Raw genomic sequence first — 26,958 nt, forward strand, 5'->3', positions numbered from 1 at the left:
TCCTTGGGAACAACCAATCGATCTCCAAACCACAAAATTCCCTTGTTGTCCTCACGAAAGCACTTGTATTTCTCTGCCTTCTGCTTGATCATGTCTTTGATAACCTGAACACCCTTATCTTCAATCTGTGCCCTGGCTATTTGCTCTTGCAATGTGGGCTCCACCGAGATATAGTTTAAGTCACCAGAAGAAACAACTTCCAGTTTCAGCTTGCACAATTCATCACACAGGGTGGTAACTCTCGCATCCATGTTCATACAATTGCACTGGGCCTTTCTGCTCAAGGCATCTGCCACAACATTGGCTTTGCCCGGATGGTAATGCACCTCCAAATCATAGTCCTTGATTAATTCTAACCATCTCCTCTGCCTCATGTTCAGATCTGCCTGAGTGAAAATGTATTTGAGACTCTTGTGATCCGTGTAAATGTTACAGTGAGCTCCCATCAAATAGTGTCTCCATATCTTGAGAGCATGAACCACGGCTGCTAACTCCAGATCATGTGTAGGGTAGTTCTGCTCATGGGGCCTAAGTGCTCGGGAAGCATAAGCAATGACTCTGTTATCTTGCATTAAGACACATCCCAATCCGGTACCGGAAGCATCACAATAAACTTCAAATGGCTTGGTGTTGTCAGGTTGAGTCAGCACTGGGGCTGTTGTCAAATGCTGCCTTAGTGTATGAAAAGCATCTTCGCACTTTTGGCTCCAATCATACTTGACTCCCTTCTTTAACAGTTCAGTCATTGGCTTGGCAATTCTGGAGAAATCCGGAATAAATCGTCGATAATACCCTGCCAATCCTAGAAAACTCCGAATCTGCCTCACTGTAGTCGGGGGTTTCCAATCCATCACCTCTTGTACCTTCTCAGGATCAACAGATATCCCATCCTGAGAAATTGTATGACCTAAGAATTTAATCTCCTTTAGCCAAAACTCACATTTAGACAACTTAGCATAAAGATGATGATCGTGTAGCCGCTGAAGCACGATGTGCAGATGCTCAGTATGTTCATCTTCATTCTTTGAATAGACCAGAATATCATCAATGAAAACGACCACGAACTTGTCCAACTCTGGCATGAATACTGAGTTCATCAGGTACATAAAATAAGTCGGGGCATTGGTCAATCCAAAAGACATCACCAAAAACTCATAAAGCCCATATCTGGTTGAGAAGGCAGTCTTGGGAATATCACTAGCACGGAAGTTGATCTGATGGTAACCTGAGCGAAGATCTATCTTGGAGAATACCTTGGCTCCCACCAACTGATCAAACAAAACATCAATGCGGGGCAGTGGGTATTTGTTCTTAATGGTCACCGCATTGAGAGGGCGGTAATCGACGCACATTATCAAACTCTCATCCTTTTTCTTCACAAATAAGGCCGGACATCCCCAAGGTGAAGTACTTGGGCGAATGAACCCCTTGTCCAACAACTCCTGCAGTTGCTTTTTTAGTTCTGCTAATTCTGCGGGAGGCATCCTATAGGGTCTCTTGGAGATAGGAGCAGTCCCGGGTTGCAATTCAATGGCAAATTCAATGTCTCTATCCAGTGGCATTCCCGACAATTCATCTGGAAAAACATTTGGGTAGTCACAGACCACTGGGATCTTTTCTACTGGGGATTCTAGCATAACGAAGGCACAGGAACGGGTACAACCTTGGTCGGGCAAATATAGTGTGGTTTCACCACAAGTTGGTGAGTGCACCTCAATGGCCCTAGCTGCAATATCCATCACAGCCTGATGTTTGGTCAACCAGTTAGTTCCCAATATGATATCCACACTATCCAAGCCCAAAATGAGGAGGTTAGTTTTGATTATCAGACTACCAAACTTTACAGGCACATTCTTGTTGATTTGGTAGGTGGCAACCCTGCCTCCTGGGGTTGAAATCATAATACCCCCATTGGTGTGGTGAAAGGGTAACTGGCACTTGGCACTAAATTTGGCACTGATAAAACTATGCGATGCACCAGAATCAAAAAGAATAATAGCAGGATAATTCAAAACTGTAAAGATACCGGTCATGACGGGTGCTCCCTCTGGAATATCAGCCATGGTGGTGAAGTTCAGCCTGCCCTGCCTCACTTGCACCTTCTGTCTCTTGCCTTGATTCTGATTAACATTCTGCCCCTGCCTCTGCTGGTTCCTGGGGCAATTCTTGGCATAATGTCCGGTGTTGCCGCATGTGAAACACCTGTTGTCATTTGCCTGGCGATACTACTGCTGCTGTTGATTGTTCCTCTGAGCTGGAAACTGGGTGCGGTTGGGTGCCTGCTGCTGCTGCTGCTGTGGTTGGATCACCCATCGCCCTTGCTGATGCTGAGGTCCCCTGTTCTGAGTGTCAGACACAATCCGGAAACGTTGTGGCTGAGCTGAAGGTCCTGCTACAGGGGTCTTCCTCTTCTTTTCTGCCTGACGAGCTGTGATACAGTCCTCCTAGGAGATGGCCATGTTGACCAACTCATTATAGTTGTTGGCCCTGATGGTGTTGAGACGGTCACAGAGCTTAGTGCTGAGCCCCCTTCTGAACCTGTCTCTCTTCTTCTCGTCTGTATCTGCATGATACCCAGCATACTGGCACAGGTCATTGAAGGCCTGAGCATACTGCAACACTGTCCTGTTGCCTTGAGTGAGTGCCAGAAACGCGTTGAGCTTTCGGTCCATAATTCCGGCTGGTATATGGTGCCCCCTGAAAGCTGCCTTGAACTCTCTCCATTCCACCTCTCGATCATCTGGCTGCATAGCAAAAAAATGGTCCCACCAAGTCCTTGCGGGTCCGCGAAGCTGCTGGGTGGCGAACCTGACCTTAGTGACCTCTGAGCAAACTCCATGGAGTAGCGGGAATTTGGATTCCACTACTCTCAACCATACATCTGCATCAAGTGGGTCCTCTGCCCTGGTGAACAATGGAGGCTGGGTATTGAGGAACTCCTGGTAGGTGGCTGCCACGGGGTGACGCTGATGGTCTCCACCACCATAGTGCTGAGGTGGTGGCTGACGCTGAGCTAGCTGCCTCAAGATCTCATTCTGCTGACCCATTAGCTCCTGCAGAGTGGGAGGTGGTGGCGGCGGTGGAGGAACGCGCTCATTCTGGCCACGACGCGCTCTCCCGGCCATCTGAAAAATCACATATATCCTCAATAACACATCTTCAAGTTTAAGGTTTAATCGCGGTGAAAGAGTCAAAAGGCGAATTGATAGATTCCGACATAAACATAAAGGATTTAAAAAGGCATAAACTTTTTCTTCCCAATTAAAAACTGACATCATCCATCAAACATGCTTCCAAAAGAGTTTATCATGATTACATCAATGGCCCAAAAGACTCAACTCTATCTAGCCTAGTACCCCAAGGGTGCAAAAGCTAAGCTAGCTGTGAGGAGTCCTACCATCACCGACTTTTAACCCTACTCCTGATACCTAGTGGGCGAACGAGTCAACACTCGACTCAGGGGAAGGTGGTCTCCTTGAGCCAGCAGTGTCCAAACTGGAGGCAGGCTCCTCTCCTCCTTCAATGTCGACGTCCTCGTCGGCCTCCATGTCCTGTATCTCTTGGTGATGCATATCCAGGTGCTCATTAGCCTCAGCAAGCTGCTGCTGAGTGTTAATAAGCTGATCCTCGAGAACCTCGATGGTGTTCTCCCTGGTTCCCACTAATTCCTCCAGCTCTTGGATCTCATTTGACAGCTGTTCCACCTGCAAGTCCTTTTCCACCATCTCAGTGGACAAATCAACTACAAGCTCCTCTCTGTTGTCCAGGGTGATCTTTGTTGCCTCCAACAGTGCCATCAGATGGGACATTGCCTCACCACGCATCACTTGCAGACGGTACAGGGCATTCATGCACCGCACGGTCAAGTGAGCAGTCTGACCTGGGTAGATAGCCCAGATGTCCTTGGCATGCTCCACCCGATCCTTCCACATTGGGTTGTCCTCCCTTTCTGCGGGGAACAAGTCAATGGGGTGGGTAGACACCTCCAAGGGATGGAATCCACAGAAAGTGGTCAACCCGTGCAGAGCAATCGCCTCGATCGTGTCCTCAGCCCGGTATCCAAAGGACTCAGAGTCCAGTGAACGCCAGCCTGGCTGCAGGGGATGAGGCTCCAAGGTCATCCTCACCCTACAGCGGGGCACTCGGTGCTTCTCGAACTGCTGCACCGCGTACTGAGGAGGTGTCGTGTATCCGGCCCCCTGAAGTACCTCCCACAAAATGCGGGGAAAGCCCTCTCGTGCATGCCCGTCAGTGTGGGACAGTGCATTCCCGTCGTCTGAGGATCCGTGGGAAGTCATCTGTGTACGGTTAAGCGTAAGTAAAAGAAAAAGAATTATAAAAAAGAACAAGGAAATACGACTCAGCCTCTCTCTAATTATAACAATGGTACTGGGGCACTTAGTTGGTCATCATTTTGTATTTTAAGTCTTTACTCAATTATCTATTTGTTTATTTAAGAATGCATGCATGCTCGTCCTGAACGACCTTACATCAATAAAAAGGGAATAGGGAAGAACTCTCATCCCTTATAGTAGCCTGTAGGGCTTAATCACTTAGCCACCTAACTACCCTTCTATCATCCTAAGGCTTCACGTCCTAGGTCTATCCTGATCGTCCTACAATCTATCCAACCTTGTTTTTATCAAGTTTTACTTCGGAAAAGGATGGTATTTATATTTTATCGATTCCTCTGTGGTGGTACAAGCTCCGATACCAGCTGTGGCGGAACTGCCCGAATTATTCCAACTTAAGTGCCTAAGTCCCGCCGTAGAGGCTAGACCACACTTAAATGGGAATAACCCGTCAATCCCTCGCATCTAGTTCGACAAGGCCACTGACAGGATCAAGTACCACAATCTCACTCGATGGTGAGTCACAAAGCAAATACGATAAAGCATAAAACCATGCATATAAGAGTATTAATTTATTACATCACCATCGGAGTTTTGCAAAAGTAGTCATCATTGTTCGAGTGCAGCGGAATAAAACCAACAATAATTAGATAGAGAGATGGGGAAGCCTGTCCCATCACTCCTTATGCTCCTCCTCAGCCGAGGTAGGGTCCCACTCGACAGTCCAACCCGGTGGCAAGATGGACGGCCAAGTCACTCCAGCAACCATGTCCTCTAGAGATCCTAAAAAATTATGCCACAAGCAAGGCTGAGTATACTAATACTCAGCTAGACTTACCCGGTGTGAGGAGTCTACTCCTCTACCTCTAGACATGCAGCTGTTTAGCTGTGGGGTTGGGTTGCCAAAAGCACTAGCTGAGTTTCTAAGTCAAGTTTTAACTTTGCCAATTTAAGTGTGACTCTCTTAAGGCTAAATGTGTACTATCTACTCATACATAGTAGCAAACATTTTTAGCAATCAACATCTTGTATCAACTCATCATATTTCCACTTGTTACTCAATGTAGTACAATGGATCAAGCAGTCTCATTAGCTGCGAGAAGCAGACGATTCGAATCGAGTTTTTATCCTTGCAAGGTAAACCTAAACACACGACATGTAGGGGCACTCCGTCCCCACACACATCAACCGTCCCCATCGATTCCCCGTCAGTAGATCAGGGCTCACCGCTTTGGCATACAATGCCTCACTGACCCCGACTGCCGTCGTGCAGTGACCGCACTTGTACCCACCATAACCGGAATGGGAGACCACGTCTCAGGTCGCGTGAGGGGATATGTCCACTGCCAGGTTCACTCAGGTACTAGGCTTACCAATTTACCATATTTCTCGGTATGTGCTTAGTACGTTCAATCACTTGACACAGGTATCCGCACGTTAATCCTTATTCCAATTTCATCTCGTAGACCACGCATCCCCATGGATCCGTGTCCACAAACCAACTATCAATATGATATGAAAGTGGGTACAACCAATTCCTGACCTCGCGCGAGTGCTAGAAAAACCACTCGACTTCTACCGAGATCCTAGTTAATAAAGCAGCTACTCGACCTAGCATACTAGTATTCATTTCAATAGGATTCCTGAGATCATGCAACTAGGGTTTCAAACAACTCCTACACCTAAGTGCACATTCAATCCTACAATCATTAAGTATGGTAAAATAGCATAAATAACAGGTTATGCATAAAACTGGGGCTTGCCTTCCAAAGCAGTGGCAGGCAGATCCTCTGGTGCAGGCTCTGGTGCTGGATCCGGGGCTACCTCCTGAGCAGCTCCTTGCTCCGGCACGAGGACGTACTCTCCATCAGCGAGGTTACAGTCTATCAAAATGTAATGAATATGTATGTCATGATTATGCAGGATTTAATAACATTATGCTAAAGGAAGAAAAACTAAGTTAATGAGTAACTTAGGGTTTCTTGGTCATACGTGGCTTTTAGTGGTTTATGCTTATCACTCTAGGTTTAGGTTTTGTTAACGATAAGCATAGTGGATTGGTATTTCCTTTATATATTTCAGTGGACAATTTACAAAGGGTTTTAGGATGACACTAATTTCCATTATTCATTTTCCCTTTCTTTATTTTCTATTTATGAATTCTAGTGTAGGTTTGAACTACAACAGTGAATTAACTTTTTCCAAAACTTCTGTAAAAATTTTAGTGGGTTGCCATTGGTCATTATAGCCCATTCTAGGAATTTGGGGTTCAAAATAAAAAAGCTATGCTTTAGACAAAATAACAAAAGTTGTGTAAAATGGGCCACTTTGCACTACATCTCTTAATTAGGGGTGGGTTTTGTCCTAAGGGTTATTTTTGTTGGCATCTAACAGTAATAATAAGCTTCTATGCCAAAAATCACAGAAAGCTAAGGGATGGTTATTTAGTTGTGATTTTCCAAAGTTTAATGCCAAAAAGGCACTTTCTACTGCCTTGCCATTTGAAAAATGTCAAACAGCAGATTTCATATTTTTCCTAAGTTCTTAATAACAAAACATTAGCTATCCCAAGGGTTGGGGTGTTTTCACCTTGGGGTTATTTTTGTAGGGTTTTTCTAAGTTTTCCTTGTTTTCTTAAAATAAAAGGTATCCTATTTATTTTATACTAAACGAGAGTATAATAGATTTTTCTAGTGAACTACACTGAATAAGTACCCTAACAAAAATAAGAGTGCCCCCTGGTTTATTATTTAAATCACCTTTTCTATTTTTCTTAACCTTAAGCATATTGTAAACTAAGTGGCAAACTCTACCTTAATGGGGTGGACAGAGAGGTTTAGCATTTTTAAATAGGTCAGTAGGTGGACATAAACTTCTCCAAAAATTTTTAACCTTAGTCAAATAGTGAAACCATTTTTCTTCCTATTATTTAGCTTTTGGCCAAAACAATAATTAAATCAGAACCCTAAAGTTTTCTGTAGTACATAGGGGTTTAATATTTTTCCTAAGGAGTTTATATTATTTAAGATCTGACAAAATTGGTTTGACTAAATTTGGATGAATAAAACAGAAGTTATGAATTATTCAAGTTCTGTTCAAATTTTAAATCAGAATTAATAAAAGGTTTCCTGGAAAACCACTTTGCACCGAGGTCCTTGGGTTATTTCTAAACTAACTCTCTCAGTTATACCCCCGCGCTAATATTCATCCGAGTCACTGACATTGCGCAAAACCCCCTGGCTTTCTCTTCTTCTCCCCCACGGTCCCTCCCTAGGTTTAAACAGTACCCGCGCGAAAGAAAAGGGTGGCGCGGCTTACCGGTGGCGAGAGAGGTCCGGCGAGGGGCGGGGTTGGCTCCGGGAGGTTCTGGCGGTCACAACGATGTACGGCTCGACGGCGGGGATGGCCGGAAGCGCTCGGTCCACGTGAGCAGGCGGGTGTCCTCGTCGGCGGCGGGTGAGCCGGCCAAACCACGGCGACCTAGTCTAATCCAATGGCACGGTGAGCTTCACGGGGTGATGTAGAGGCTATCTGTGCATTGAATCGAAAAATGGCGCAGTGGCTTACCCGGTCCACGTGCGCCGGCGGGGTTCTGAACTCCGGCGAGCATGATTTCGCTATTCCGGTGGTGAGGGTCCTCGGTTTAAGCCTTGGCAAGCTTTACGACCTCCCAGGGAAGCTATCCGAAGGCTTGGATCGAGCGGAGGAGGGCGGGAAAGGGGCTGGCCAGGGTGGTTGCCCTCGGGCGGCTCTGGTGGGTCGCGGGGAGGTCGCCGGAGCTAAGGGCGAGCTCGGGGGAGTTAGGCGTGGTACGGAGGAGGCAACGGGGAAGGTAGCCGGGCACTGGGACAGGCTTTATAGCCGTGGCGCGGGCGCGCGGGGGTTCGCGCACGGGCGTGCTCTGAGCGCGCCCCCGAGTGTCAGCCCGCGTCGAACACGTGGGAGCTCGCTTCTGCCATGGTTCAACGGCAGATTTGAGCACCTTAGCGTGCGTATCTTGGCAAAACCACTGTGTACGGTCTCTTCTCTGCTCCATATCCTACCTTTTTGCTATGAGTTCCAAGTCAAGATATGGTCGGGGTACGGAGATAGAGGGGTGAGAAGTTGCCTATGTCATAGGTGTCCAAACCGGGACAAAAGCTATGCCAAGTCGTGTCAAACGACTTAGGGTAGGTGTCAACTTCCTCCAGGGCATTCTAGGGGTAATTTGGCGCCACTTTGTAAATTGGCTCGAAGTGTTTTGAATTTTGGATGAGGGTGAACATGGGTGATCTTTGTCCAAGGGTTAGTTTTGGACTTAGGCAATTTCTGAATTTTTCTTTTGTGTTCAAACCTTTGGTGAGCTTTTTGTGGCTTTTCTGGAATCTTTTTGGGGTTACTTTCTTACTATTATTTGTAGGTTATTAAGTATACTACAACTTTTATATTTGGCCCAAGTCATGATCATAAGGTTTTCATGACCTTTTGATCCTACTTACATCTAGGGTTCCTATTGTCCAAAGGGGTTTGCTTTAGGGTTTTGGGCAATTCTCCCCTTTAGATGTGCATGACAAGCTAAGGTATGATATCCAAGATGGGTGGCACTTGCTTAGGACCTTGAATTCCAAGTTTGAGATACTTTGCTCAAACTACCCCACATGTGATAGTAGGCTTAACAGGTGTAGCCCTGGGTGGACACCCTGAGTAACACCTGGGGTGTTACATTGGGGTCAAGGATGTTGGTTATTTTTGAAATAGTGTGTGCAAGTGGTCTAATTTGTTCTAGTCATTATGGTTGTCGTATTTTTGGTTAGTTGAATTAATTGTGTTCCTGAATGTTTACCTTTCTCTTGAATCATCTTTAAACATTGTGGTTCCTCGTTTTGCAACTTTCAAAACCCTCTATCAGGCATGCTCTGGGCGCCTTTACACTAGTGGATTTTCGTACTACGGTGGAGCAGGCATTGGGCATGGAGATGCAGCATCAGTACACCATGGAATCTCAGATGTCTTCGGGTGTTGATTAGCCTCGTGGCCAGGACATGAGAAGGGGCAACACTAGGGGTCCAGCCCACAAGAGGGGAAAGTCACAACACCAGTGCCACCACCCCTATTGTGGCAAACCCTCTGAATCAGGTACTTCAAGAGGGAGTACTCAGAGGTATCGGGCTGTTCCGAAGCCCAGGCTGGGGTTGGTGTGTTTTCGTTGTGGTGAAGCGCATCGCCGTGCCGAGTGTCAGTGGAGTGGTAGGTGCTCTATCTGCAGCCAGGATCACAAGGATGTGGTGTGTAGGAGGAATCCCAATGGGAAACTCAAATGGGAGCCAGTGACTTCTTCCTCTTCGCAGGGCACTGTCAACATGATGTCAAGCGCTGAGCAGCAATTTTCTATACCACCCCCTCAACAGCAATTCTATATGCCCGGGACTCCTCAGTTTGTGCCTATGCAGGGTTTCCCTCAGAACCTAGTCGCGCCTACTCCTGCACCGACCACTCATGTACCATCCCAGTTTGGAGCTCCGCGTCTGCCTCATCCTGCGACTCTGTGGGGTTCTTCTATTAATTTCACTCCAGGAGCTTCTTCTTCCACGGGTGTTTCTGGATCATATGTGCTACCCTCTGCGGATGGCAGAGAGCAGGGAGACGTGGTGACAGGTACAGTCTCAGTTGATTCGTTTGTTGCCCATGCACTCTTTGACTCCGGCGCTAGTTATTCGTTTCTTTCGGAGAATTTTGTGTCGCGTGCTGGTCTTTCGGTGCAGAGGATGGGTCACCCAGTTGTGGTTAGTTCTGCTAATGGCTCCATTAGTAGTTGTTCAGTCTGCCAGGGTTGTTCTGTCATTCTTGCTGATGAGGTCTTTTCAGCTAATCTCGTGGTGATTTCCCTAGGGTCATTTGATGTTATCTTGGGTATGGATTGGTTAACTCTGTATCGCGCAGTTATATCCTATTTTTGGAAGACAGTGTTATTGCAGGCGCCGTCGGGTAGGGAGGTGGTATTCTTGGGAAGGTCTCCAAAGTTCACTCTATCCTTGTAGTCCCAATTACTTCCAGATTGCCAGTCAAGGAAGTCGGGAATCTTTTTCTCCATGGTGGTGGAGAGTGAAGCTACCTTGCGGGTGTAGGACATCTGTGTGGTGTGTGATTATGCCGACGTGTTTCCAGCGGAGCTTCCAGGCATTCCACCGGAGCGCGATGCGGCTTTTGAAATCAAACTGATTTCGGGTGCGCAGCCTATTCATAAGGCCCCGTATCGGATGGCTCCAAAGGAGCAGGTTGAATTGAAGCGGCGAGGGGTGCCCAGGTGTTCTCTAAAATTGATTTGAACTCTGGTTATCATCAGTTGAGGATTCACGAGGAGGATATTGAGAAGACAACTTTTAGCACCAGGTATGGGCATTTTGAGTTTATCGTCATGTCTTTTGGCTTAACTATTGCCCCTACTAGTTTTATGGAAGCAATGAATAGGATGTTGCATGAGTTCTTGGATGACTTTGTGGTTGTGTTTCTGGATGATATTCTGATTTACTCGAAAATGGAGGAAGAGCATGAACGACATCTCTGCCTTGTTCTGGGTGCTCTAAGAAGAATCAATTCTATGGCAAATTGAAGAAGTGTGCCTTTTGGTTGTCTGAAGTTGCTTTCCTGGGTCATGTGATTAATCAGCATGGCATTGCAGTTGACCCCAAGAATGTCACTGCTGTGGTGGAGTGGAAGAGACCCTCTAGTGTCTCAGAAATCCGAAGTTTCTTGGGGCTTGCCGGATATTATCGGCATTTCTTGCCAAATTTTTCCAGCATTACTAAGCCATTGACTAGACTCTTGAAGAAGGGTGTTCTTTTCGTCTGGTCCGATGATTGTGAGGTCAGTTGTCAGGAATTGAAGAACAAGTTGGTGAATGCCCCTATCTTAGCCTTGCCTCAGAGTGGTAAGTGTTTCACAGTTTATATGGATGCTTCTCGTATTGGCCTTGGCTTTGTGTTGATGCAGGAAGGCAAAGTGATTGCTTATGGCTCGAGGCAGTTGAAGAAACATGAGGGGAATTATCCTACTCATGACCTCGAATTGGCCGTGGTTGTCTTTTCCCTAAAATTGTGGAGGCATTATCTCCATGGTGAATCTTGCGACATTTACACCGATCATAAGAGTCTCAAGTATATTTTCACTCACAAAGAGCTGAATTTGAGGCAGCGTCTGTGGCTTGAGTTGATAAAGGATTATGATCTATCCACTCAATATCACCCAGGGAAAGCAAATGTGGTGGCTGATGCCCTTAGTAGGACCGATGTTCCAAAAGTGGCCATGCCTTTGATTACAGATCTGGACCGTATGGGGGTTGCATTGTGCTATGTCGGCATCGCTAGAGAGGAGACTCGGATGCTCATCCAATCCTCCCTTCTAGAGAGAGTGCGCATGGCTCAGCAACAGGATCGTTTGTTACAAGAAGCTCTAAAGAGGGTCGGCGATGGTAAACCCTGTGAGTTCACCATTGATGAGAATGATTTGGTTCGTTTCGGGGGCCGCCTTTGTGTGCCACATAAATCAGAGGTGAAGATGGATATCTTGAGAGAAGCTCATGAAACGCCTTACACCGTCCACCCTGGCGAAACCAAAATGTACAGGGATTTGAAGCAAAACATCTGGTGGAAGAGAATGAAGGTTGACGTTTCTAAGTATGTGGCAGCCTGTGAGGTGTGTCAGTGCGTGAAGGCCGAACATAAGAGGCCTACAGGTTTATTGAAGCCGTTGGAAATTCCAGAGTGGAAGTGGGAGCATATCGCCATGGATTTCATGGTTGGCTTACCTCATTCTCCTCGAGGCAGGGATGCTATATGGGTTGTAGTGGATCTCTTAACTAAGTCTGTGCACTTTATTGCCATGAAGACCACAAATTCAGCTTCAGAGTTGGTTCCCTTGTATATGAAAGAAGTAATCAGACTTCATGGGGTGCTAAAGTCCATTGTTTCAGATCAAGACTCCAAATTTGTATCCAAATTCTTGGAGAGTCTTCACAGTGCTTTGGGTACCAAGCTTTCTCTTAGTGTTGCTTTTCACCCTCAGACTGATGGTCAGTCAGAGCGAACTTTCCAAACCTTGGAAGACATGTTGTGTGCTTGTGTTCTGTCTTGGAAGGGTAGCTGGGAGGATCATCTCGCCTTGGCTGAGTTCTCTTATAACAACAGCTATCAGGCTAGCATCAAGATGGCACCATATGAGGCCTTATATGGCAGGCGGTGTATCTCCCCTTTGTGCTAGGAGACTTTGGGAGAGAGATCTCTGGTTGGTCCTGATTAGGTTCAGTACACATCTAAGAAGGTTCGGGAGATTCGTCAGGATATTTTGGACGCTCAGAGCCGTTATAAGAGTTATGCTGATGTGAGGAGGCGGGACTTGGAATTTGTAGTGAGTGATCAAGTCCTTCTCAGGGTATCACCTACTAGAGGAGTCGTTCGGTTCGATGTCTCCGGGAAGCTTAGCCCGAGATACATTGGACCGTTCTCTATCTTGGCCCGGGTTGGCAGCTTGGCTTATCGGTTGCAATTGCCAGAATCCATGGAAGGGGTGCACCCGGTATTCCATGTCTCTATGTTGAGGAAGTTTTTGCGGGATCCGAACCATCAAATTGAGTTGGAACCGATTGATGTGCAGCAAGATCTGACTCTAGAGTGTCGCTCGGTGCGTATCTTGGAGTCCTTGGAATGTGTCATGAGAAGGAGATCAATTAAATATGTTAAGGTCTTGTGGACTAATTAGTCTGAGCACGAGGCTACTTGGGATCTTGAGGAGCTGATGCGGCAGAAGTACCTCGAACTTTTCGTTATGGGTGAGTTTTTGTTTTCGCTGATCTTTATTCTGTCATTCCAATCGAAGCACTGTAATTACGGGGGGTAGAGTGTGATACCCAGTTTTCTGAAAAAGAAGTTAAATTTCTTTTTCTATTTTCTTTCGTGTTCTGTGTCATTGGGGTTTGGAGTTTTAGGAGGCATACCGCAGAGAAACAGTAGATCATTTTGGCATTTTTCCGCTGGGGCCGAGAGCTCAGATGAGAGAGCAAGTTTTGGGCCGTTGATCTCGCATCCGATGGCTGGGAGGCCCCCTCTTCTCCCCAACCCTAGCCGACCCCTCTCCTCCTCCCCAATTCTTGCAGCTGTCCCCCCATTCCCACCCCCTTTGGTCACCGCCCCCTCCCTCTCTTCTTCTCTTCCACTCTTGCAGCCGCCCCTCTCCCTTTCTTTCTCCCTTTCTCCATAGCAGCAGCCGCCCCCCCATCACACACAACCCTAGCCGCCCCCACCATCTCCTCCTCTCCAAGGTGCAGCCCCTCTCCGCTTGGATCTCCTTCGTGTTGGTGCAAGCCTTCAATTGGAGAATTGGTGGGAGGAAGAAGGAAGGAGAGAAGGAAGAACTCAAGGTGATCTTGTGGTTATTTTTGTATTTGTGCTGCAATTCATTTGGTTATCCGTTCACCTAGGCGAATTGGTAGAAGTGCTGTCCAGATTTTTTGTGGCGGGCGGACAGCAGTAGTATTGATAGTTTCTGGGGTTTTTGCGGAGGTAATTAGCTCTAATCACTGTGAGAATCATGTAGAGCTTTTTCATATCTTTTCATAGAGTACTTAGGTGGTATATTCTAGGAGACATCACATTTTGAACTCAGCTAGGTTGCTGCCTCAAAACTGAACGCAGAGTGTACCTTGTCGGTTGTTTGGGGTCATCGAGATGTTGGAATTTAATTATCTTTTGAATACAAAACTTGTGGGGAATTTTATGTAGATTCTTCTGGAGTTTTTGGTTGATATCACTGATGTTATAATTTTAAAGTTATGAAATTATCAAGCATCGTCGCTGCTGTTTGGTGGGTGATGGAGAGAGTTGTCGCTCGCGACGGGTTGGAATTGTGCGTAGGTGCGGCGTTGTTTATTAGAATTTGCTATGTGGATTTGTGCACTAAGATGTGTGTCAAAAATAGGTGGTGGACTTCCAGATCATACTTAGGGCCTTTCCCAAATCCCCGGTGAAGGCAAGTAAAAATAGTGATGGTTTATACCATTTGGTTGAATTGTGTCCTATTCTTGATTCATATAAGTATTGATTTTGTTTATCATCGAAATCCATTATAAAAATTGTCATGTCAAGTTATTCATGTTATACTATTTTCATATGTGATGGCATTGTTCGAGCATGTTATATGTGTTGATTCTTATTTTGAGAAAGTGGAAGTATCTATTTAACACATGTTAAATGGGATGGACCTATGTTGGTTTGTCATGCATAGTGCATCCATCATTCTTTGCATTGAAGTTTCGTCACGATCATATGATCCGACCATACCGGTACAATAAGCTTCGTACGTTGCCCGAGGAGGGGTATGATGTAGCTTCATATCCTTAGAGGTATGAAGGCAGAAGTCATTATTCCATTTGTAGTCATGTGCACTCATGGGGAAAATGTGGAACCTGTCATGGATATGTTAATATTATGGATCTCCTCTTTGTGATTTTGGAACGGGGTGTTTGGTAATTTATATATTTGCTGCACTTTAATATTTGAGAAGAGAGTTGGAACTCCGTGGTTGGTAAAACACTGTTAGTTTTACGATGTACAATTGTTGCTTGATCATTTTACTTGCTGAGATGTGTCATCTCACTCTTGCATTGTTTGATGCATGCACTTGAACCTTGCTTGGGGAAAGGAGGGAAGTAGCAGAACGATCACTACACCCCTAAACAACTTTACCACTGCTTACTAATGATTTTAATCAGGGGTTTTGGGGTCAAGGATGTTGGTTATTTTTGAAATAGTGTGTGCAAGTGGTCTAATTTGTTCTAGTCATTATGGTGGTTGTAATTTTGGTTAGTTGAATTAATTTTGTTCCTAAATGTTTACATTTCTCTTGCATCATGATTATATACTGTGGATTACCTTTGTCTTGAATCATGTTTAAACACTGTGGTTCCTCGTTTTGCAACTTTCAAGGGAGGTGCTGCCTAATTTTTCTTTCTGTTTTTATCTTTTTATACTTACCAATTTGTGGGAAGGGTATTTGGTGACACCCATTGTTTTTGGGAGCAATGGGGTGTTACACTCTTTCTTCATGTAATTTCCAAGAATCTCATTACACATAGTTTCAATCATTTCAAGCCATTTAGTACACGGTTTCTTGAATTGCTTCTAAAATTTGAACCTGTAGGGGAGTTGTCGGCGTTTCGAGACCGGGGGGTCCCTAAGCCGACGAGTGAATGTCGCCGCGTGCCCCAGCCTAGATGGGTCGGCGCGAGGCCGAGCGCGAAGGGGGGAAGTGAGGCGGCCGGAGACCGGCGTGAGAGAGGTGGGAATCCCGCGGCCTTCGTGTTCGTCCCGCGCCCAGGTCGGGTGCGCTTGCAGTAGGGGGTTACAAGCGTCCACGCGGGAGAGGGAGCGAGCGGCCTCACGCGAGCGCCTATCTCGTCCTCGTCCCCGCGCGGCCAACCCTCTCTAAGAGGGCCCTGGTCCTTCCTTTTATAGGCGTAAGGAGAGGATCCAGGTGTACAATGGGGGTGTAGCAGAGCGCTACGTGTCTAGCGGAGGAGAGCTAGCGCCCTAAGTACATGCCGTTGTGGTAGCTGGAGAGATTTCGGCACCCATCTGGTGTGATGTCGTGGCCGTCGGAGGAGTGCTGGAGCCTGGCGGAGGGACAGCTGTCAGGGCTGTTGAGTCCTTGCTGACGTCCTCTTGCTTCCGTAAGGGGGCTGAGAGCCGCCGTCGTCACAGAGTATGCGGGGCGCCATCATTGCCCATCTGGCGGAGCGAGCCAGATGGGACGCCGGTCTTGTTCCCCGTGGCCCGAGTCAGCTCGGGGTAGGGTGATGATGGCGCCTCCTGTTGACGTGGCCGGTCTGCGCCCTAGGTTGGGCGATGTGGAAGCTCCTCCGAAGCCGAGGTCGAGTCTGTCTTCCGTGGCCGAGGTCGAGTCCGAGCCCCTGGGTCGGGCGAGGCGGAGGCCGTCAGCTGAGGCCAGGGCGGAGTCCGAGCCCTGGGGTCGGGCGAAGCGGAGTTCGTCGTCTTCTGGGGCTGAGCCCGAGTCCGAGCCCTGGGTCGGGCGGAGCGGAGTTCGTCGTCTTCTGGGACTTAGCCCGAGTCCGAGCCCTGGGTCGGGCGGTAGCGGAGTTCGTCGTCTTCCGGGACTTAACCCGAGTCCGAGCCCTGGGTCGGGCGGAGCGGAGTTCGTCGTCAACCGGGACTTAGCCCGAGTCCGAGCCCTGGGTCGGGCGGAGCGGAGTTCGCCGTCTTCCAGGACTTAGCCCGAGTCCGAGCCCTGGGTCGGGCGGAGCGGAGTTCGCCGTCTTCCGGGACTTAGCCCGAGTCCGAGCCCTGGGTCGGGCAAAGCGGAGGTTCCTATGGTGCCTTCGGTCGGGCCTGACTGCCTGTCAGCCTCACTCTGTCAAGTGGCACCGCAGTCGGAGCGGCGCAGGCGGCGTTGTCCTTCTGTCAGGCCGGTCAGTGGAGCGGCAAAGTGACGACGGTCACTTCGGCTCTGCCGGCTGGGGGGCGCGCGTCAGGATAAAGGTGTCAAGCTACCTTTGCATTAAATGCTCCTGCGATTTGGTCGGTTGGTGCGGCGATTTGGTCAGGGTTGCTCCTTGGCGAAGACAGGGCCTCGGGCGAGCCAGAAATATGTTCGCCGCTGGAGGGGGGCCTCGGGCGAGACGGAGATCCTCCGGGGTCGGCTGCCCTTGTCCGAGGCTAGGCTCGGGCGAGGCGTGATCGAGTCCCTCGAATGGACTGATCCCTGACTTAATCGCACCCATCAGGCCTTTGCAGCTTTATGCTGATGGGGGTTACCAGCTGAGAATTAGGAGCCTTGAGGGTACCCCTAATTATGGTCCCCGACAGTAGCCCCCGAGCCTCGAAGGGAGTGTTAGCACTCGCTTGGAGGCTTTCATCGCACTTTTTTGCAAGGGGACCAGCCTTTCTCGGTTGCGTTTTGTTCCGGTGGGTGCGCGCGAGCGCACCCGCCGGGTGTAGCCCCCGAGGCCTCGGAGGAGTGGTTTCACTCCTCCGAGGTCTTATTGCCTCGCGTAATGCTTCGGCTGGTCTGGTCGTTCCCTCATGCGAGCTGGCCGTAGCCCGGGTGTACGGTCGGGTCCCAAGTTCTTGGGCTGGTATGTTGACGCTGTCAACGGTTCGGCTGGAGCCAGGTTTGCGAGAGCAGCCCCCGAGCCTCTGCACAGGGCGAGAGGGCGATCAGGGACAGACTCGACTTTTTTACATACGCCCATGCGTCGCCTTTCCGCAAGGAGGAGGGGGCGAAAGCGCCATGTTGCCCTCGATGGGCGCCGAACATGGTGTTTCCGGTGAGCTGCAGGCGGGTAATCCGAGTGGACGTCCGTGCCCCATTCGTTAGGGGTCGGCTAGGGGCCCGGAGGCACGCCCAAAAGTACCTGCGGGTGATCTGCCGGACCCGGTCCCCTGGCGACGGGGTCCGAGGGCTCGATGCCTCCCTCTGATGGGATTCCGTTACAAGATCGTTCACGCTGGTCTCGGAAATGTCCTAGGGTACCTCGGGAGCGCAGCCCGAGCCTTGGTTATGTATCGAACGTACCCATGGTCATCCCTCGCTCTGTGTCTGAGGCGACTGTGAACCCTTCGGGGGCCAGCCTTCGAACCCCTGATCAGTAGTGGGCGCGGAGCCCGAGTAGCCTGAGGCGGTCGTTGAACCCTTCCGAGGGGCCGGCCTTCGAACCTCTGACCGGTTGCATGACGCGTGGGCCTGGGTCTCCATGCCGGGCGTGTTGGGAGTCGGAGAAGTGCGCCCACTTGGCGCGGTTGCATGCCGCCTGCATGGCTGCCCGCCCTTTCGCCCGCTGGTCTGGGCAAAAGTGGAGTGTCGCTTGTAACCGCTGGGCGGTTGTACGCACCGCGCACGGCGATTTGGCTTCTTCTGCTTTGAGCTGGCTTGCATGACGTGTGGGACCCAGCCCCCGCGCCGTAGGGGAAGACCTTGGAGCGTGTTGGAGAAGACTCAGCCCGCGACGGCTGGGGACGCAAGTAGGGAGAGCCGCCTTTAAAAGGAGGGTGACCCCCTTGGAAGGCGACCATGTCTTCGCGCTTCCTTATGCGTCGCGTCTTTCCACCTTCCAAGCCCCCGGATGGGGGATACCCGCCGTCTTCCCGCCTTGTCGTCGGGGGAACGCAACTCCGCGGGAGTTGGTACCTTTCGGCCATCATTCGGCTTCAAGGATTTTCATCAGCCAGCTCGGCTGTACCCCCCGCCGGCGGTCACCCAAGACGGTGACCACCAGCCCCTGGGTGGGGAGAAGCAAGCCGGGCTGCGATCTTGGTCCCACCCTCAGCTTCAAGGATGTTCATCATCCTCGCTGGGGTGGAGGCCGGGCTGAGTCGGAGCTCTACCTCCCGCGCGGGTTCGTGGGTCAGCCTCTCCTGCGGCGTTCGAGGGAGAGGGCGCTCACTGGCCCTGCGGGCGGGTCGGACTTCGACAACGCGGGGCTGGTCGACGACGGGCGTCGTCAGCCTCAGCGTGTCGAGCTCGTCGGCTTGGCTCCCGGTGCCCCTCCTGCCGGAAGGCGGCTGCCGCACCATGTGCACGGGAGGACCGCCCAAGATGTCGCGCGCTGCTAGGGCGGCGTTCGTGTTCTGGGGCGGTCCTGCCTTTGCACCGGTATGGCGCCTCCGCGCGGAGGTCGGTGCCCCACTCGTCCGGGAGGATCTGAGTGGGGATCTGCCGGAGGGCTGACGGCCCCTGTCGTCGGTGCCGAGGTGGAGGCGGCTCGAGAAGTCCCCGCTGCCGACGGGATCACCGCCACCATCCGCGCTTCGGGCCTCCGGCTCTTTGTACTTGTCCTCGCCCCTCGAGCGTCGGCGTGGGCGAGGGAAAGATTGCAGCAGCACCCGCCCTGAGGCCTACGCTGCTGCAGTTCGGCCACCCGGAGCGGGGGTCGTTGTTGTTGCTGCCAGAGCGGGCGGCGGCGAGCCGCCCGTCAGTCTTCTGTTGCTCCGCAGGCCCCCCCCATCGAGTGGGGTTGTTCGTACCTGCGGAGGTGGAACCGGAGTTCCGTTTGTAGTGGCACTTTGAATGCCAGTCTTTTTGTTCATTGTGGCTGTCGAGGCCTGAACATGTATGTAATTCCAGCACGGAGCCGTGTTTCTTCCTCATTTTTGAGCACTAAGACTCGCCTGTTGGTTGTCTGAACCGCTTCACCAAGCGTGAGTCGCCCCGTGCAAAGGTGACGAGTGAGGTATCCGTATCCCGGAGGCGTAGGAGTCCCTCGGCTCGGTCAGCCTTGTTGCCCGAGGCTTCTCTTGCTCAGTTGAAGGAACCCCTCGGCCGCTCTTCGATGAGCCGAGGCTAGGGGTAGCAGTGTTAGCGCGAACAGAGGCAGAGTTGGCTCGGAAAGAAGACCTGGTCGGCCGGAGCCTGGTCGGGTCGTCCGTTAGCGGGACCGACGCCGGAGTCGACCTGCCGAGGCCTCGGGTTGGGCTGACATCCTTGGAGGATAGCTGGCCGAGGCCCCGGGGTGACCGGCCGAGCCGCCTGCTTGGGCCGGATTCCTGGAGAAGACCCTAGCGGCGACGGCCCGGGCTTGGTGATGACGTCGTCCTTCAGAGTGGAGATCTTCGGACCGCATCGCCGTCCGAGGCTAGGTCGGACCTCGCCGAAGGTGTTGTCGACGTCGAGGGTGCTGCTGCTCCCTTCAAGCGTCAGGATCCGAGCCTGCAGGATCGGATTGTCTTGTAGCATGTGTTTCCTGTGGCCGCCGAGGCCAAAACACACCCTCGCCGTGTTGTAAAGCTGCGTCTCTTTTCCTCTTGTTTTGAGTATCTGGACTTTTTTGTCGGTAACAAAAATGTTTGTGCGAGCGAGAGTTGCTTCTCGCGGAAGGTGATGAGTGAGGTATCCGTATCCCGGAGGCGTAGGAGTCCCTCGGCTCGGTCGGCCTTGCCGCTTACGTGCACTCTTGCCCGTCCATGGGGCTCTGTCACCGACGCAGTCGAGAAGGCTCGAAGAATCGCTTCGGCAGAAGAGCTTCCGAACGTGAAGACTTGTTCGGTCCGCGGAATCACTTATCCGAACGTGAGTTACTTATCGCAGAAGGTGATGAGTGAGGTATCCGTATCCCGGAGGCGTAGGAGTCCCTCGGCTCGGTCAGCCTTGGCTGCTTACGTGTACTCCATCGTTTTCAGGATCCACTTTCAAAGTAGTCAAAAAGCACGAAAGACATTCTGGCAGAAAAGATCTTTTTTCGAGGAAAATTTCAACGCAGAGGGGGTTCCCCCCTTTTAGCCCCGAGGGAGGTTCGAGCTTTGCCGAGGCGAGGCCGACCCTTCCTTGATGACTAAACTTTGCGTGGGAGCGAGGTATATGAACAAATTGGAAACATCTTAAGGGTAGAAACGACGTAGCTATTGGATGTTCCAAGCGTTGTTGTAGACCTCGCCTTGACTGTTGGCCAGCTTGTATGTTCCGGGCTTAAGAACTTTGGCGATGACGAACGGCCCCTCCTAGGGGGGCATGAGCTTGTGCCACCCTCGGGCGTCTTGTCGCAGCCGAAGCACCAGGTCGCCGACCTGGAGGTCTCGGGACCGGACCCCTCGGGGGTGGTAGCGTCGCAAGGAGTGCTGGTACCGCGCCGAGTGTAGTAAGGCCTTGTCCCGAGCCTCCTCCAGCTGGTCCAACGAGTCCTCTCGACTAGCTTGGTTGCTTTGGTCGGTGTAGGCCCTTGTCCTCGGGGAGCCGTATTCCAGGTCTGTGGGCAAGACGGCCTCGGCCCCGTAGACTAGGAAGAACGGCGTGAAGCCCGTGGCTCGGCTCGGCGTTGTCCTCAGACTCCAGACCACCGAGGGGAGTTCCTTCATCCATCGCTTGCCGAACTTGTTGAGGTCGTTGTAGATCCGAGGCTTGAGCCCTTGTAGAATCATGCCGTTGGCACGCTCTACTTGCCCATTTGACATGGGGTGAGCTACGGCGGCCCAGTCCACCCGGATGTGGTGATCCTCGCAGAAGTCCAGGAACTTTCTGCCGGTGAACTGGGTGCCATTGTCGGTGATGATGGAATTCGGGACCCCGAAACGATGGATGATGTTGGTGAAGAACGCCACCGCCTGTTCGGACCTGATGCTGTTTAGGGGTTGGGCCTCGATCCACTTGGAGAATTTGTCGATGGCGACCAACAGGTGCGTGTAGCCCCCGGGTGTCTTCTGCAAGGGGCCGACGAGGTCCAGACCCCACACAGCGAAAGGCCAGGTGATGGGTATCGTCTGCAGAGCCTAAGCGGGCAGGTGGGTCTGCCTTGCGTAGAACTGACACCCTTCGCGGGTGCGGACAATTCTAGTGGCGTCGGCCACCGCCGTCAGCCAGTAGAAGCCTTGTCGGAAAGCATTCCCGACGAGGGCTCGAGGTGCTGCGTGATGGCCGCAAGCCCCCGAGTGTATCTCTCGAAGGAGTTCCTGACCTTCGGTGATGGAGATGCATCGCTGGAGGATGCCTGAGGGGCTGCGGTGGTAGAGCTCCTTCCCATCTCCCAGCAAGACGAACGACTTGGCGCGCCGCACCAACCGTCGAGCTTCGGCTCGGTCGAGGGGTAGCTCTCCTCGGTGGAGATATTGCAGGTACGGGGTCTGCCAGTTTTGATCAGGCGTGACCCCGCTTTGCTCCCCCTCGACGCGCAGCGTCTCGCCCTCGGGGGCCGAGGGTACCTCGGGCCAAGCCGAGGGTGCCTCGGGCTATGCCGAGGGTACCTCGGGCTGGGCCGAGGGTGCCTCAGGCTCGGGCGTGTCGTCGATCTTGACGGAGGGTTGATGCAGATCCCGGGAGAAGACGTCCGGGGGAACCGTCGTTCGCCCTGAGGCTATTTTAGCCAGCTCATCCGCAGTCTCGTTGTAGCGCCGGGCGATGTGGTTGAGCTCGAGCCCGTAGAACTTGTCTTCCAGGCGCCGAACCTCATCGCTTCGGGTCGCGGCAGTGGGAGTTCTTCATGACTTGGTCGATGACGAGCTACGAGTCACCGCGAGCGTCGAGGCGTCGGACCCCTAGCTCGATGGCGATCCGCAACCCGTTGACCAGAGCCTCATACTCGGCCACATTGTTGGACGCCTGGAAATGGAGGCGTAGCACATAGAGTAGGTGCTTCCCGAGGGGCGAGATGAAGAGTAGGCCTGCGCTGGCTCCTGTCTTCATCAGTGACCCGTCGAAGAACATGGTCCAGAGTTCTGGTTGGATCGGAGCTGTCGGTAGCTGAGTGTCGACCCATTCAGCCACGAAGTCCGCCAAGACCTGGGACTTGATGGCCTTCCGAGGAGCGAACGAGATCGTCTCGCCCATGATTTTCACCGCCCACTTTGCAATCCTACCCGAGGCTTCCTGGCACTGGATGATCTCCCCCAGGGGGAAGGATGACACCACAGTTACCAGCTGAGACTCGAAGTAGTGTCGCAACTTCCGCCGTGTCAGGATCACCGCATACAGCAGCTTCTGAACTTGTGGGTAGCGGATCTTGGTTTCGGACAGTACCTCGCTGACGAAGTAGACTGGCCTCTGAACGGGCAATGCATGCCTCTCTTCTTGCCTCTCTACCACAATCGCGGGGCTAACCACCTGAGTGGTCGCGGCGACATAGACCAACAGGGCTTCTCCGGCAGCTGGGGGCACCAAGATAGGCGCCTTCGTGAGGAGCGCCTTCAGGTTCCCGAGGGCTTCCTCGTCCTCAGGGGTCCAAGTGAAGCACTCGGCCTTCCTTAAGAGGCGGTACAGAGGTAGACCTCTTTCACCGAGGCGTGAGATGAAGCGGCTCAGAGCCGCGAGACATCCCATTACCCTCTGTACGCCTTTCAAGTCCTTGATGGGCCCCATGCTGGTGATGGCTGCGATCTTCTCCGGGTTGGCTTCGATACCCCGCTCGGAGACGATGAACCCCAAGAGCATGCCTCGGGGCACCCCGAAGACACACTTCTCGGGATTGAGCTTGACGCCTTTCGCCTTGAGACATCGGAATGTCACTTCAAGGTCGGAAAGGAGGTCAGAGGCTTTCCTCGTCTTGACTACAATGTCATCGACGTAGGCCTTGACCGTGCGGCCAATGTGTTCGCCGAACACATGGTTCATGCACCGCTGGTACGTCGCGCCCGCATTCCTCAAGCCGAACGGCATGGTGACATAGCAGTACATGCCGAAGGGTGTGATGAAAGAAGTCGCGAGCTGGTCGGACTCTTTCATCCTGATTTGATGATACCCTGAGTAGGCATCGAGGAAAGACAGGGTTTTGCACCCAGCAGTGGAATCCACGATTTGATCGATGCGAGGCAGAGGGTAGGGAACCTTCAGACATGCTTTGTTCAGACCAGTGTAGTCTACACACATCCGCCATTTCCCCCCTTTCTTTCTCACAAGCACAGGGTTGGCAAGCCATTCGGGATGGAATACCTCTTTGATGAACCCTGCCACCATTAGCTTGTGGATCTCCTCGCCTATGGCTCTGCACCCGTGGTCTTCCCAGCATCGCGTGGTAGGTTCTGAAGTTGGAGGGTGTTCGGAAGCAGACGGGAAGGTCGAGTTGTCCGAGGGGCTGGACGCGCTTCCCAGGAATGATCCCATGGAAGGGCGCAGCACCTGCCCGGACAGAGGACAGATCGACATGCAGGAGCCTGAGGGTCTCGGCGTAGATGATGTTGAGGCTGCTGCCTCCGTCCATGAGGACTTTGGTGAGCCTGACGTCGCCGATGACGGGGTCGACGACGAGCGGGTATTTCCCCGGGCTCGGCACATGGTCGGGGTGGTCGGCTCGGTCGAAGGTGATGGGCTTGTCGGACCAGTCTAGATAGACTGGCACCGCCACCCTCACCGAGCAGACCTCCCGGCGCTCTTGCTTGCGGTGCCGAGCCGAGGCATTCGCCGCTTGCTTACCGTAGATCATGAAGCAGTCGCGGACCTCGGGGAACTCTCCTGCCTGGTGATCTTCCTTCTTGTCATCGTCGCGGGCCCTGCCACCCTCCGCGGGTGGCCCGGCCCTGTGGAAGTGGCGCCGAAGCATGACGCACTCCTCAAGGGTGTGCTTGACGGGCCCCTGGTGATAGGGGCACGGCTCCTTGAGCATCTTGTCGAAAAGGTTGGCGCCTCCGGGGGGTTTCCGAGGGTTCTTGTACTCGGCGGCGGCGACAAGGTCCGCGTCGGCGGCGTCGCGTTTCGCTTGCGACTTCTTCTTGCCCTTCTTCTTGGCGCCGCGCTGAGTTGACGCCTCGGGGGCATCTTCCGATGGGCGGCCCTGGGACTGCTTGTCCTTTTGGAAGATAGCCTCGACCGCCTCCTGGCCGGAGGCGAACTTGGTGGCGATGTCCATCAGCTCGCTCGCCCTGGTGGGGGTCTTGCGACCCAGCTTGCTCACCAGGTCGCGGCAGGTGGTGCCAGCGAGGAACGCGCCGATGACATCCGAGTCGGTGATGTTGGGCAGCTCGGTGCGCTGCTTCGAGAATCGCCGGATGTAGTCCCGGAGAGACTCTCCCGGCTGCTGTCGGCAGCTTCGGAGGTCCCAGGAATTCCTGGGGCGCACGTACGTGCCCTGGAAATTGCCGGCGAAAGCTTGGACTAGGTCGTCCCAGTTGGAGATCTGCCCCGGAGGCAGGTGCTCCAACTAGGCGCGGGCGGTGTCGGAGAGAAACAGGGGGAGGTTACGATGATGAGGTTGTCATCGTCCGTTCCACCCAGCTGGCAGGCCAGACGGTAGTCCGCGAGCCACAGTTCCGGTCTCGTCTCCCCCGAGTACTTTGTGATAGTAGTCGGGGGTCGGAACCGGGTCGGGAACGGCACCCGTCATATGGCCCGGCTGAAGGCCTGCGGACCGGGTGGCTCGGGCGAGGGACTCCGATCCTCCCCGCTGTCGTAGCGTCCCCCACGCCTGGGGTGGTAGCCTCGGCGCACCCTCTCATCGAGGTGGGCCCGGCGGTCGCGGTGATGGTGCTCGTTGCCAAGGCGACCCGAGGCCGCAGGCGCTGTGTTGCGCGTGCGCTCGGTGTAGACCGAGGCTTCCCGCATGAATCGGGAAGTCGCGGCATGAGGTTCCGAGGGTACCCCTGCATTCGGGAGGCGGAGCTCTCGGCCCGTCGGACCGCGGCGCCTTCCAGGAGATTCTTGAGCTCTCCCTGGATTCGCCGCCCCTCGGTGGTTGATGGCTCCGGCATCGCGCGGAGAAGCATTGCTGCTGTCGCCAGGTTCTGGCCGACCCCACTAGATGCGGGTGGCGGCCTGACCCTGACGTCGTCGGCGATGCGGCGCTGGAAGCCCTGGGGTAGATGACGTATTTCTCCGGCCGGAGGTTAGCCCGCCCATGCCTGCCTGACGTCCCGGCGGATCGGCTCAAGCGCTCCTGATCCCTCGTCGAGCCTGGCCTGCACCCCGCGGATTTGCTCGAGCTGTGGGTCATGGCCCCCCGCCTGAACGGGGACCACAGCTAGCTCCCGTGGGATGTCAATGCGAGGCACCGGCCTAGGGAGATCACCGTCCTCCGGCATGCCGAGATGGTTGCCTTCGGAGGGACCCCCTAGATCAACGTGGAAGCATTCGTGACTTGGGCCGCAGTCCTCGTTGCCGAGGCTACGGCTACCGTCGGAACAGTCGGAAAGGCAGTAGTCGCATGCGGCCTTGAAGTCCCGCATGGCACTGGGGTTGCCAAGTCCAGAGAAATCCCAACAGAAGCTGGGCTCGTCGTCTTCCTCGGACCCAGAGGGCCCGTAGGTCGAGACGTCCGTCAGCCGGTCCCAAGGTGACCGCATACGAAACCCCAGAGGGTTTGGACTCGCCTCTACGAGAGCGCCCGCCAAAGCGAAGCCACTAGGCGGGTCGAGGCTGAATCCGAAAGACGTGGTATGGGAATCGATCGGTACCTCTTGGTCGACGGGCGGTGATGAAGTCACGTCAGGGACTGACTGCACCGTCGTCTCAGGTACGAGGGCGACATCCAGCAAGCCTTTCGCGAGCGTGCTGGCGTCGTCCGTTTGCTCAGAGTTGGCGTGTCGCGGGGAGACGGCGCTCGCCTTCGTCTCAAACGCGAGGTCGATGCCCGACGCGCCCCCCCCCCCCGTTGGGGCGCTGGGGCCGTCGACTCGCTCGACAGTCGACGAGGCGCTGCCTTCCGCTTGGCCTTGGTTGCCCCGCCTCCTCCTCCGTTGGCGGGGGAGAGGACGGGGCGAGCTCGAATGTTGTTCTTCCACCATGCGGGAAAGATGTCGTCGATTCCGCCGCCGGCGGGCGGGCTGTCGACCACCATTGTCGTTGGCGCGCGGCGGTGGAAGGAGTATCATGTCGTAGCTGCCATCGAGAGACATGAACTCAAGACTCCCGAAATGGAGCACCGTCCCGGGTTGGAGAGGTTGCTGGAGACTGCCCATCTGGAGCTTGACGGGAAGCTGTTCGTCAACACGCAGCAGGCCCCTACCTGGCGCGCCAACTGTCGGCGTTTCGAGACCGGGGGGTCCCTAAGTCGACGAGTGAATGTCGCCGCGTGCCCCAGTCCAGATGGGTCGGCGCGAGGCCGAGCGCGAAGGGGGGAAGTGAGGCGGCCGGAGACCGGCGTGAGAGAGGTGGGAATCCCGCGGCCTTTGTGTTCGTCCCACGCCCAGGTCGGGTGCGCTTGCAGTAGGGG

This window comes from Zea mays, chromosome 5 (assembly GCF_902167145.1).
Source record: "Zea mays cultivar B73 chromosome 5, Zm-B73-REFERENCE-NAM-5.0, whole genome shotgun sequence".
Classification (NCBI taxonomy): Eukaryota; Viridiplantae; Streptophyta; class Magnoliopsida; order Poales; family Poaceae; genus Zea; species Zea mays.